General features: G+C 39.7%; 1 long non-coding RNA gene across 1 annotated transcript in view; it reads right to left on the bottom strand.

Moving 5' to 3' along the window:
• Positions 1–13,746, bottom strand: part of LOC120399292 — a 48,010-nt gene extending 34,264 nt beyond the window's left edge. The window contains exons 1-2 of the long non-coding RNA XR_005595070.1: positions 13,698–13,746; positions 290–337 (exon numbers count right to left, since the gene is read on the bottom strand). This is a non-coding gene — a long non-coding RNA (uncharacterized LOC120399292). The remainder of the gene's footprint in view (positions 1–289; positions 338–13,697) is intronic.
• Positions 13,747–14,208: the final 462 nt, after the last annotated feature.

The following is a 14,208-nucleotide window of genomic DNA, read 5'->3' as shown; positions in this document are numbered from 1 at the left end:
TTGCAAAGAATAGGATGATCCAGCCAGCTCCCACCTAATTTTTGCTTCTGAGTTTAAAAATTAAAATGATAAATGTAGTCAGTAAACTGGCAAATTTTACACTACAGATATTAGTCCTATTGTTGTAAAAGATCAAGAAGCCCTTTTTGAACAAGTCATCTTTTGTAACAACGAAGATGCTTAAAAGGCATGATTAGTGGGGAACTGTAAAGGTTTTCAAGTCTTTTAAAATCTCCAAAAATGTAACTAATGCTGTTCTGTAGTTTAATAAAATTGAGTCTATTCTTACCTTCTCAGCATGCTGTGAAATCTGAGCAGCAGAGCTCTGGCTCTTCTACTGGGATGAGAGAAATTACAGGTACAATAAAGATAAGAATGGCCATACTGGGTCAGACGAAAGGTCCATCTAGCCCAGTATTCTGTCACCTGACAGTGGCCAGTGCCAGGTGCCCCAGAGGGAATGAACAGACCAGGTAATCAAGTGAATCATCCCATAGCCCATTCCCAGCTTCTGGCAAACAGAGGCTAGCGACACCATCCCTGTCCATCCTGGATAATAGCCATTGATGGACGTATCCTTCATGAATTTATCTAGTTCTTCTTTGAATCCTGTTATAGTCTTGGCCTTTACAACATCTTCTGGCGAGGAGTTCCACAAGTTGACTGCGCATTGTGTGGAAAAAATACTTCCTGTCTTTTTTTTTTGTTTGTTTTAAACCTGCTGCCTCTTAATTTCATTTGGGTCCCTAATTCTTGTGTTATGAGAGAGTAAATAACACTTTATTTACTTTCTCCACACCAGTTATGATTTTATAAACCTTTCGTATCCCCCCTTAGTCATATCTTTTCCAAACTGAAAAGTCCCAGTCTTATTAATCTCCCCTCATATGTCAACCTTTGCATACCCCTAATCATTTTTGTTGCCCTTTTCTGAACCTTTTCCAATTCCAATTCCAATATAACTTTTTTTGCGATGGGGTGACCAGATCTGCATGTAGTATTCAAGATGTGGGCTTACCATGGGTTTATATAGAGGCAATATGATATTTTTCCATCTTATTATCTATCCCTTTCTTAATGATTCCCAACATTGTTTTTTTTTTTACTGTTGCTGCACATTGAGTGGATATTTTCAGAGAACTATCCACAATGACTCCAAGATCTCCTTCTTGGGTGGTAACAGTTAATTTAGACACCGTCATTTTATATCTACAGTTGGGATTATGTTTTCCAATGTGCATTACTTCGCATTTATCAACTTTGAATTTAATCTGCCATTTTGTAGCCCAGTCACCCAGATGCTTATTTTTCAATGTGATTTAGTAGTTTGAAAGAAACAGTCTATTCAAAATTTTTATTTGTTTCCTGTATTTAGAGTAATACCCTTGTATGTTACAACATCTCAGTATTGGAGAGACAAAGTGGGTGAAGTAATATCTTTAATTGGATCAGCTTCTGACCTTTCAAGCCACACAGTTCTTTTTCAGGTCTGGGAAAGGTACTCCCACTGTCACAGCAAAATGCAAGGAAGAACAGATTGTCTAGCATAGGCTGTGGCTACACTTAGCACTTCAAAGCGCTGCCGCGGCAGCGCTTTGAAGCGCTAAGTGTAGTCAAAGCGCCAGTGCTGGGAGAGAGCTCTCCCAGCGCTGTCCGTACTCCACCTCCCTGTGGGGAATAACGGACGGGGCTTTGACCACACTGGCGCTTTGCAGCGCCACAATTTGCAGCGCTTAGAGGGTGTGTTTTCACACCCTGCTGCAGTGCTGCAAATTTGTAAGTGTAGCCAAGCCCATAAGTAGTTAGGACATATTGTAAGGAATCACTGAAAGTAGACTAGTCCATTAGGACCTCTGCAGTCATAGGACAAAGAGAGAGGGTTGGTGGGTTACAGATTGCTGTAATAAACCATAAATCCAGTATCTCTGTTCAATCCGTATCACTGATTTTTAGTGTCTAGCAGAGTAATGAATTTAAGCTCATAGGCTCATCTTTTGAGTGTTGTGCAGGTTTCCTTTGAGGATAAGGACTGAAAGGTCAGATATAGAATGATCACTTTGTGAAAAGTGTTCAGCCACAGGGTGATGGGGTGTTTTTGTCTTTTTACCATTTTCCTGTCTGAGTTCATTTGAGAGCAGAGTGATCGTCTGGTTTGACCCACATAGTTGTTCTTGGGGGCATTTACTGCACTGCATGAGGTAGACCACAGGTTGTGAGTTTGTGGAGGAAGTCAGTTGTGTCTGAAAGGAAGCTGGCATCTTTATGTGGTGTCTGGTTTGAGGATGGTTTCTGTGAGTCCCAATATCCTGGGACTGACATGGCTACAACTACATTACATACAATATCTCTGTTATTGAAACTAACTTTTAGAAAAAAATAATGTAATATGTTGAGATAAATTCTGAAGTTCTTCCTGAGGGTGTGATTTTTGCTTGGCCCTGGCACTTATTCACATCTTGGGAGGCTTCTGATTTTCCCCACCTACCTACATGATGTAGACTCCCCTGGGATCTGATGATGCACAGAAGGCTGGAGTGGCCAGAGAGAAGGAGGGGTGTATGATGCTTCACTCCAACTATGCAGATACTAACTGATGGAGCCACCCAAAAGGATGTGTCTAGAAGTGTGTTGGCTCCCCTCCTCATTGGCACACCATGGGTTGAAACAAGGACTTCCAGAGATAAAAGTATGATCTACTAGTGCTTCTACTAAAGAGCCATTGCTCCATAGCTGGGGGTTGTAACAACTTGTATCCTCTGTGGGATTGGCACAGAGGGAAACTTCTGACATACCCACCCAGTGGGGTATAGAATCAAGTCTGCAGAACAACTCACTGTACTCCCAGTGAGGCAGTGCTGCTCCACATCCTTTATGGGCTCTGTGCTCAGACCTTACACTGGCCAGACTTCCTCTAGTGTCAATGAGAGTTCTGTCTGTTTAAGGACTGAGTAAAAATTGAGGCTCAATTCTGAACCATATTCTCACATTAAAGAGCATTTATTCCTGCAAGTTGTCCCATTGGACAGCTCATTGAGAGTAAGGGCTGGTGAAACAGGCCTAGAGTAAGGACTTTAACATTTTGTCCACAACATGTTGAAAGGTAACAATGAGTAAACTTCTAGTGGTAAACTATTTTTAGGCTTTGCAAACTATAGGCCAAGTTGGAGCTGAATAGATCTGATCTTGTTCCTGTCAAATTCATTTAAGATTTGAATGGGAGCAGAATTGCGGCCTAGTTATTTTATATTTAAGTATCCCAGTAGCATGATGCTTGCTTTCTCAAGTTCAGTTCCTGGAACTTGGAAGATACCGTGACCAATATCTATTCAAATGGAACCCTTCCTAGACTTGAATTTGAGTGTCTCGTATGAGATGAGTATACAAGCACTGCTGGAAATATTGGTTAATGCCCCTAAAGTGATGGTACATGGTTGCACAACAAGAAGGTGCTGAAATATAACATGAACAACTGGAGGGGGAGGGGGGAACAGGTTTTTTTGAATGGAGAATCACAGTCCTTTAAAAACAGCTTGAACTTCATCAAAATCTTTATTTCTGCTTGACACTTTTTCATGTCACTTCTTGTCGTTAATTGCCAGTAACGAACACGTTGGCAGTGTGCAGAATTGGAAACTGTAGAGTAACCCACTTTGTATATTAATTGCTGGTTACAGATACTAGAATATGTATCTGTATCACAGGGTAGATTGTATATGAGATTATTAATAACCTGCTTGTTCTTCTATTCATACTTTTCAGTCAAAACTGTACAGTTTTCTGGATCTGTTTACACAGATGTTCTGTAGAAATCAAGTGGAAGGAATCCTTAGTGTGTAATCAGTAAGTGGCAAACCAAAATTCTTACAAGCACAGAACCCTTGGGTATATGGAGTGTGGGTAATAGGCATTAAAGTTTATGCTTCTGTCCAAAGGGTATTTATATATGCAGCTTGAAGTAATTGTAAAGAGATTTACAATTTGCTTTGTTTTATAAAAACTTAATTGTTGGGCTATGAAGAAATCAGCTGCCCCAAAGGTTTTCAAAGTTATTGAGGAATGTCTGTTATGAGAGAACCTTGTTTACTCACTAGGCCTTTCAATACTATTTATATTCGTGCCACAGCATGGAGTTAATGCTGAAACTATAGTGGAGAGGTGAGAAATGACTATAAATAATAAATAACCCAGTAGTGATAATTCACATTCATGACAGGGGATGCATGGATCACTTTAAAATATTAGCTTTGTTTTTAGTAATTGTCATTATAAATATGTAGTTTTATTAAGTCACATGAATGTGCAGGCTTTTCTTCAGATACTAATATAATATCTGGGTGACAGCTGTTACTCCTGCTGTTCTAGTTTGAAATGTAACCATGTCAAAATGGCAGCTTCTTGTCAAATAGATTTGTTGCTCCCTTGGTATATTCAGATTGTTTGTTTGGATTTGTTGATTCATATCAAGTTTTTGGTAGAGTTGGTCAAATTTTCTGATAGAAGGTTTTCCACCAGAAAGTGCTAGTTCATTGAAAACAAAATGTTCCACGCAACACACTGATTTTGATGAAATGTAGACTGAAACCTGACCTGTTTCCTGCTATCTCACCTTCCTGCCTTCCTAGGCTCCCAGCAGTCCATCTGGTAATCCAGTATTTAAGGTCTGCTGGACACTCTTAGGGCAAGTCTACATTACAAAATTAAGTCAACCTAAGTTACATTGACATACAACCACTGCATTAATTAAATTGCTTTTGCACATGCACACTATGCTCCTTGTGTCGGCGGTGCACTTCCTCACCAAGAGCACTTGCACTGATTTAACTGTCAGTGTGAGGCATTGTGGGACAGTTTCTGAAAGGCAGCAAGAGTCAATGTAAGCAAGGCATTATCAACACTGACACTGCATTGACTTAACTACACTAACCTAAGTGCTACGCATCTCTCGGTGATGAAGTTATTAAGTCAGTGTAGTGGACAAGTTACATCAGTGGGAGCTATATTTTAGTGTAGATGCTTACAGATTTAGGTCAGCATAAACTGTCTTACGTTGACCTAACTTTGTAGTGTAGACCAGGCCTTACTGTCAGTTCCTAGAATTCATCTTTCCAGGAATAGTGGTCCTAATTCTCTGTTGCCATTATACCAGTGCAAAGTGGGTGTAACAGTTTAGGGGGAAAAATCAGGCAAAACTTTTTTCCAATTAAAACAATGCATGTTCTGGTCAACCAAAAAAAAGTATGGATTTGTGTTGAATTCACTAAATTATTTCACCTCCCAAAAAAGAAAAAAATCAGAAAAAGTGGAAATGTTTCATTTTGATATTTATGAAACACGTTTTGATTTTTCAATTCTAAACTTGTTTCAAATTTTGCTTCTACTTATATATAGTTTTTATATATATATTTGTGTGTATACACACACACCCTTGAAAATAAAGTACTAATAAATCAGAATGTTAGTGTGTTGCATATCTTTGAACTCACTCTTCTTTTGGGTAAATGATTATGCAAAGAGCCGGGCAATGAAGAATCGAGGTTTATCTAAAATAGAGCTTGTAGTTTTGTGTTAACCTGAGTAAGAAGATTGGCAGTTAACACCAACTTAACTAATACAGTAGCAAGTGTTGATTAAGAGGCTTCACAAGTTTATTCCAAGACAAAGTGCCCATGGAGTGTCTTGAATAGCATTTACAATTGGATTAGACAATTTGAGTCAATAGGCAACCAACTCCTTCAAAGTGGCACTGAAAATGCTTGTCTAGAGGTGTATCCTCAATAGAAGGCTGTTTTGTGGGGATTTTAAAAATGAGCTTGTATGACAGTCACCCAGTTTTAGAGCCAAATTTTGAGATGCTTTTCCTTATACAGACACAGAAGGTCAGCAGGGCATGCAGGAATTCTTCCCCTTCTTACACAGCTGCACAAGAGCCTCTCACAGTCACAGAGACCATACTCTGAGGTTGCCATATGTTAAAAATAGGATGAGAGATGTCTTGGCCTTTCCCACCCCAGTCCTTCACTGGCACACAGCATGGTGCTACAGCATTGGGGAACCAGTTTGTTGCATTCCAGTGGATAGAGCAGATTACACATGTCCCTCCTGCCCCCATGCACAAAGAGCAGCCTCAGTAATAAGGTTGATTTTTAAATAGAATGTGAGGTGCCCACATGCTGCATTAATAGGCACCTTGTAAAGTAATTAAGTAAACAAACACAAGTGGTGAGCATGAATATTTAATAGATGCAAAGTTATGTTTGATTTCAATTTAAAGCTAATTAAATGGCTTGTAATCAGCATTCTTAGAATGGCATTGCTCTGGAGGAAAAATTGTATTAATCACTCAGCAGATACTTCTGCAATGTAGTAATTTATTTTCTGACTTAGTGCCTATGATACAAGTATCTAGAAAATGTACAATAACTATTTAAAACACACAGTACTCAAAGCACATAAAATAGCCCTTCATAAAAATTTGCCTGATATAAGACATCCAACAAACCAGAATTAAAAAAAAATAAGTTAATTCAAAATTTTGATGACCAAAGATACTGTGGCATGATCTGAATGTCACCAAATACTTGCTCTGATGGACAATCAAATGAAGCAACTTTCAAATATGGGAGTTTCAGCTGAGAAAGCCTTATGACTACTTCAGAAAATTCAGGTGCTGACACCTTAGCTACCACTATAGACTTCAGCTTGTGGTGGCAGTAAAGGGAAATATTTCAGTCTCAACTGTATCCAAAATTGCACAAGTTTAGAGGTATGATTCTTTCCTCTTCCCCTTCCCCTCCCACACCAAATTAAACTGTTCCAAAACAATGTGGGCTATCAAAATCTGTTTTAAGGACCGGTCAAGATTTTTGCATCAAAACCTTTTTTATGAAAGATTGGGTTTTTGACAAAATGAAAATATTTTTAGCTTATCAGTTTCCTCCTAAAATTTTAAATTTTTTTCCAGTGGAAAATCTAAAATCCCATTTTTTTTTCCATTTTGGGGGTTTTGGCTGAAAATTTCAGTTAAAAGTCAGTATTTTCCACTGGAAATTTTCATAAAGTCTAAAGGATTTATTTTCCTAGAAATATTCAGTAAGAGGAAGAAAACCCATTACCCAACAAACTACTTGATTTATATAGATTTATCTTAATCCAGAAAGAATCAACTCTATGAGCTTGGTTTAAATCAAATAAAAATGCTATGTTTCACCAGTTACACTAAATTTGTGTTTTAAGCCAATTTCAAGTTACATCTTTGAATATAGGGTTGGTCTACACACAGTCTGAGCTGTAGTTCTTGGCAAATCAGTTTCTTTATGGGTTTAGTTAAATTGGTGTAATTGTCTGGTTTAGACAATGTCAAATGGTCCATGCTAGTGCTCATTTAAGTAATAAAGGTAATAATTGGAGATATAACAATCTCCTAGAACTGGAAGGGACCTTGAAAGGTCATCAAGTCCAGCCCCCTGCCTTCACTAGCAGGACCAATTTTTGCCCCAGATCCCTAAGTGGCCTCCTCAAGGATTGAACTCACAACCCTGGGTTTAGCAGACAGGGCCTTACATATTTGATTAATAACATAAGAGCAATAGTACATTATATTGAGCTATATAATAAGATTCCAGGATTGTCACTTTGTGTTTCATTCTGAAGCCTCTTGAGTCAGTGAGAAGCAATGGAAACAGCTACAAGCATGGTTGAGAACTTATTTTTTTAATTTCAGAATATCACTCAGTTCAATAATCACTGGGATTCAGTCTGTTACCATGCAATTTTTAAGTTCTCAGGCATTTTGACTCTATGAATTATACCAGTGTGATGTACAGCTACAACTAATATATGTATCTATGCCATGTCAGGAGACCTTGACGATTGTGATTTCAGAGATAACTCAGCCAATCACTACCCTTACTCTACAGCTAATTTGCATGGCACAATTTCATAAGTTTTATGGAGGAGGTTGTACAAGTGGTGGACTGCTTGGCCCAACTGACGCATCTGATTCACAGCACGGGCTTTCAGCTAGTAGTAAAAAATGTTAAATTCTAATCCTGAAATGAACTCTAGGGAGGCACACCTAGGTACCTATTCAAAACCCATTGTAGGAATGTGTCTTAAAATTGCTTTTTAATACAAGATTACTCTCCTAGACTTCCTCTCTATACTTGCTAGAGTTAGGGAGGGGTAAAGAGCTAGAATGTATAGGAGCACTGATACAGTTTACCTGGTTGTCAACAGCCAAATGACAAAACAGACAGAAAACTGTAGTTAAATGTATAACTTTTAAAATTATAGCCTCAGTGTAAACATTTTAAAAGAAAACGTAATGTCTTAAACTATATTTTGCTATTTTTAAAAGGTAAAAGTCAACCTTATGCAATTGGACAGCACAAGGGTTACACATGCTTAAATCCCACTTATACTTGTGCTGGCCCTCTGCACGGGGTGGATTGCACTGTATGTGAAATGAGTTTATAAATGTTCTGAATGGCCTTACAGAAACTACCTTTCACAGCAAGGTATAAAGCGTGTATAATGGACAGCCTGTCCCACCCTCATGGATACATACCCACAAGCAAGCAGAGTACTAGTGACAATACTGCTCCAACCCCCTTCCCTGCTCCTCCCAAATGCCCGGGGAAGGGAGGTGGTAGGCTCAGCTGAGATCTTAGTGGGCAGGTGTCCAAACAGAAACCAACCCTGCAATAATTAACCAGCAAACAGGGGGTGGGGGGAACTGGCCATTGTATTTGTGAATGAGCAGGGAAATGGATCAGCTAGACATGGTTCTTCCAGGTCATATTGGTGGGGCATTTCAGGAGAATCTGCACTGTTCCTGTTAGTGCTGTACTTTTTCTGTGGATAAAAAAGGGGATTCAATCTAAAGGGCGGTCAACTTGTCACCTTCCTGTGCATGACATTTTATTTAAAGTAAATACTTAAAAGAAAAACACAGTTAAAGACAATTGTCAGAGGGTCTTTAACTGCCAGATAATGGCAACTTTTAAAAATGTTTCACATGTGCCAAACTGATACAATTTATAATAAATGCAAGCTTTATAAACTGATTAAATTCCAACAACTGTGGACACTTTGTCTGAACACTGAATATCACTAACTTATTTGCATGTTTTCTCTCTCACAGATTTTTTTCTCTCCTTTTACTGTCTTCTTCTTGATCTGCTTTCTGTCTTCTATTTCCCCCTTCCCTTTCTTCCTACAAATGCAGTGACATTTCCAGATGGGTTATTGTTCAGCTTTGGTTGTGGCAGTGACATGAGCACTGGCATTAGAGTCCTATTTGTGGTTGGTATAATTTATAAGGTACGGAAACTTTGGACCATATTGTGCCATCAGCATTTAAGCAGATTTCACAATAGTCAAACCGGTTAAGAATTAATGGCAGGATATAGCCTTTTGCTTTTCCACTCTGATCTGAATGCTCCTCCAAAGCATGTTCAGGCTTTTCCTTCCTTCCTTATTCCCTGTAAGGTTCCTCAGGTCACTTTTGGGGCGCCCCCTTTAGTGACGACAGGGAATTGGCGCTTGCACCAAATGGGAAAAATCAGTCAGCGTGGTTTGCAGCCAAGCCACAGGGCACATGGTAGCTCTGGCCTCCTGGATGGGGCTGGGCTGGTAAGAAGTCTGAGGGCTAGATGGATAAAAAGGGCTCAGGCCTTCTGGGTGTTGGCTGAGCAAACAAGCCATCAACACCTCAGGCCTCCTGGCCTAAAGGTTACAGTTCATCCATCCCCGACTGCAGGGCTGAGTATAAGGGAACCCAGGCCATCCCTGCTCCATTGGGTCCCAGCCCATGGCCCTTGAAGCAACAGGTGATCGCGTCACTGGATTGTTGGGGAACATCCAGCAACATAACTGGCCCAATGTATCATCTCCCTAGGCTGCTTCCCACTGGTGTCTGGTTTGGTTGTTCCATGGCCAATGGGACCTGGTTCCCTATCTCCACAGTGAGCAGTACCCTCTGCACTCCTTGTCTGGATTCCTCAGGCTCTGGGAGCCATGGTTTTCCTGCTCTCCAAGCCGGCATCAGGGCATCATCACCCCCTGCAGCCAGTCATAGGCTCTGCAGGTGATTCTGCTCCCTAGAAGAGATGTCTAGCTTCTTCCCAGGTCAGTCCCCAACTGACCTACAGGGCCTGGTCCTTATACTTCCTGCCCTGTCCCCGCACTTCCTGTGAGGCAGAAGGGGCATCGCTAACTGCATCCACTAGGGTGAATTAACCCCCTCTGTGCTGTGATTAGGCCATTTTACCTCATTGAAAAACTGCTAGGGCAGTGTAAATAAAATTAATCTCTTACTCCATCAGGTGCCACTGAAGGAATTGACAGAAAACTACTTGTGGTATAGTGATAGCAACATGTTCCTGGTCTAAGGCAACCTGACTGTAAAATGAAGAAAACTTATCCAACTGCAAAATGCATTCATGGATTTTTAATATTTTGTTTTTGCCATATTGGAAATCCCTATGATAATAATTGGTTTGTTCAGCAACACCCAGCCAAGCAAAAAAGCTTGGTTGGAATTACAGAAGGCTGATGCAGGATTTGGTAGAGTACTGTGTGCTATCCCAATTTTCCTACGTTGAGGAGTTTCACACCTTCTGAAGATTGTACACTGGACAAAGTTCAAATATGGCACACAAAATATGGACTCAATATGCACAAGTAATTGCATCAACATTTATACATATATTTTACACACAACTCAAGCACGTTTTAAACAACTGTCCTATAGGACAGGAGCTGTCCTATATTAAGGTGTCCATAGAGGAGGTTTGGGGAGAAATTTATGAATTCAATAGTAATAAGGCACCAGGACTAGACAGTTTTCATGCAAGAGTTATGAAGAAAATAAAATATGAGATTGCAGAACTACTAGCTATGGTATGTAACCTATTCCTTAAATCAGCCTCTGTGGCAAATGACAGGAGGATAGCTAATGTAACCCCGAGTTATATAAAAGACTCCAGAGGTGATCTTGGCATTTGCAGGCTGTAAAGTCTAACTTAAATACAAAGCAAAGTACTTGAAATGATAATGAATTATCAGACATATAGATGAGCACCATTTGCTGGGGAAGAGTCAACATGTCTCTTGTAAGGGAAATTAGATCTCACTAATCCAAAGAAAATGCTTTGAGAGTGTCAAGAAATATTTGGATAAGGGTGATCTGGTGGATCTGGTGTACTTGGACTTTCTGAAAGTCCTTGACAAGATCCCTCAGGAAAGGCCCTTAATCAAAATATTCAGTCCTGGGACAAGAGGGAAGGTCATTAACTGGTTAAAAGACAAGACACAATGGTCAGTTTTCCACAGTGGAGAGAGGTAAAGGGTGGGGGTGGGGGGTCCCCCAAGGATTTGTACTGGGATCTGTCCTGTTCAACATATTCATAAATTATTTCAAAAAAGGGGTAAATAATGAGGTGGCAAAGTTTGCAGACAATACCCGATTACTTAAGATAGCTAAGTCCAAAGCAGACAGTAAAGAGTTACAAACGGATCTTACAAAAATGAGTGACTGGGCAACGAAATAGCAGATACAATTTAATAATGAGAAATGCAAAGTAATGCACATTTGAAAACATCATCCCAACTATATATATATACAGAATGATGAGGTCTAAATTAGCTGTTTTCACTTAAGAAAGAGATCTTGGAGTCACTGTGGATAGTTCTCTGAAAACATCTGCTCAATGTTCAGTGGCAGTCAGAAAAAACTAACAATGTTAGGGACAATTAGGAAAGGGATAGATAAAACAGTAAATATTTTTTTCAACACAATACACAGTCAACCTGTGGAACTTGTTGCTAGGGGATGTTGTGAAGGCCAAAACTATAACTGAGTTAAAAAAAGAATTAGATATGTTCATGGAGGATAGGTCCACCAATGACTATTAGCCAATATGGTCTGGTACGCAACCCATGTTCTGGGTGTTGCTAAGCCTCTGACACCTGGGACTAGATGACAGGGGATAGATTACTCAGTGATTGTTCTGAGCCCCACAAGTCCCAGTCAGCTGTTCTGTTCATTCCTCTGAAGCATCTGTCAGAAGACAGAATACTGGGCTAGAAGGGCCATTGGTCTACTCAGTAGGACCATTCTTATGATAACAATTGCAGCAAATTAGATCTAACATTTAGCATATTAGAGTTCCTTGAATCCTAAAGCCAAGTTTGAGAGGGAGTTTCATTTCAAGTTGATGAACATTAAACAAAGATCTTTCATATATGTAAATACAAATGAGTCTGCTTTCATTTCTCTGAGCTACAAATGACCGATAATTTGGGTGTCTTCCATTTTAAAACCGTAGCAACTGCTTTCTTTCTAGAAATGAACACAGTGCTTAGAGGAATAGATGTAAACTTCAAACCCTTCACCCTATTCAGTATACTTTATGTGGGATTTGGCAACATTTTACTGATTTACTTTAATCTCTTTGAGGGTGAAATTAGTTTTCCCGCAGAAGGCCACTTAAATTCTGTTTTTAGTGTTTAAATGTTACATAGGCCTTGTGCTGATTCTCCGCACTTGGGGGAATTTCTATATGTATATAATTTCTATATAGTAATGGGCCCAAGCTAGAACTTCAGATATAGAATTTCTATAAGGAAGCTGTCCATATGCTCTAGGTACCCATAATATCACTTAAACACAGGTGCACTTAGAATATATTTCTGAAATAACCCACTTTCACTTGTCAGGCACTAAGGCAGTGGTGGGACACCTGCAGATTACCCTGATGGACTGTGATGTGGAAAAAAATCAATCTACGTGTTGTGTTTTCAATCAGATCAGCCTGAGGCCCTTTATTGATTACAAGTGCACAGGGGGGTGGCAGCTAAAGGAACTGTTCCCCCGAGTCCAGGAACATACAAGCTTTTTAAAGCTTAAAACCACAGACAAATTACACATATTTCCGTATTAATTACCTTATTTGGAATACTTTGCAAGATTAATACAGGTCAAAAGCAAAAAAGAACAATCACCCTTCTTGTTATTCACAGTCTGGTTTGTTTGTGGTTTAACTTTTCTAACAGTGCTACTGCGGTTATATATTTCCTAAGCTTGGGCTATTACAAATTGTTCTGTTTGGGGATTTTTTCCACTCTGACTCCTTCTGCTCCTTGTACACAGAAACAAGTAGGATCTTAGTTCAAGGGCTGTAAGCAAGCTTGACCAAACTCAGGGCCTTGACTAAAGTTTAAGGCCTGCTAAATTTTCCCTCACAATCCCCCGCTTTGATGCCTCTTCGGCATCACTTTAGCCTACACCTCTATTTTCATTAATCCACTAACTTCTTCTCTCTCTTTCTCTCCCTCTACCTACATTTCCTCATACACATTCATTACTGCCTCTGGCCTCCGGTTTCCCAAACTGTTGTCATTATGTTCATTAACAATCATTAGCGCCACTTGCTCTCATACATTGAGCCTAGAAGGTCTAGCACAATGATAAATGCATTCATTACAACAGCAATAACACAATTTTATCCCCCCCCCCCCAAAAAAGTGATAAAATTTCCAAAATAAGAAAATAATGTGGTTTGGGTTGCTGAATAGCCTTGGTTTTACAACAGTTTTGGCATCTGCCTTTTTACAAGGAAATACAGTACTAAAACTAATGCATACTAATAATTACAACGTTTTAACATTTGAATTAAATCAGTCTGAATATTTACAAAAGGGTCTCCATAGGGTAGGGTGCTCAGCTGAATTTGTCCATACCAGTCTGCCACTGTTGCAGGCTAGGCAGATAGGACAAGAATTGCAGTACTGCTGTGTCATAATGGAAACATTTTGGGGCATACCAATATTGCAGTACTGATGCTATCAGAGCATACCACCCCCCTCCTGTTTACACATGCCATTTTATGGGACAAGCAAGATAGGGAGAAAAACCTAGGGCACCACCAAGCGGCCATCTGGGGAGCGTCACAGGGCATCAGAATGTAAAGAACAAATGCCTGGATTGCCTACAGACACTTCTTTGGAAAAAAAGAACCCAAGAATCTTCCTTTCATAACACTTTATTTTAACATTTATATGACGTTTTACTGCTTAAGTCCTTCTAGTAACTCCAGGGTTAACTTCTCACTTTCTTTCTTTCAACTTCCTCAGACTGTAGTTGCCTGCTTGTCTGGGCCCGATCCTTTTTTCCTTGTTGCATTATTTCTTTTCATGGGCACAGGC

The sequence above is a fragment of the Mauremys reevesii genome, linkage group 2 (assembly GCF_016161935.1).
Source record: "Mauremys reevesii isolate NIE-2019 linkage group 2, ASM1616193v1, whole genome shotgun sequence".
In the NCBI taxonomy this organism is placed as follows: Eukaryota; Metazoa; Chordata; order Testudines; family Geoemydidae; genus Mauremys; species Mauremys reevesii.
Note: the sequence above shows the minus strand (reverse complement) of the source record. Positions and strands in the feature narration are given on the sequence as shown.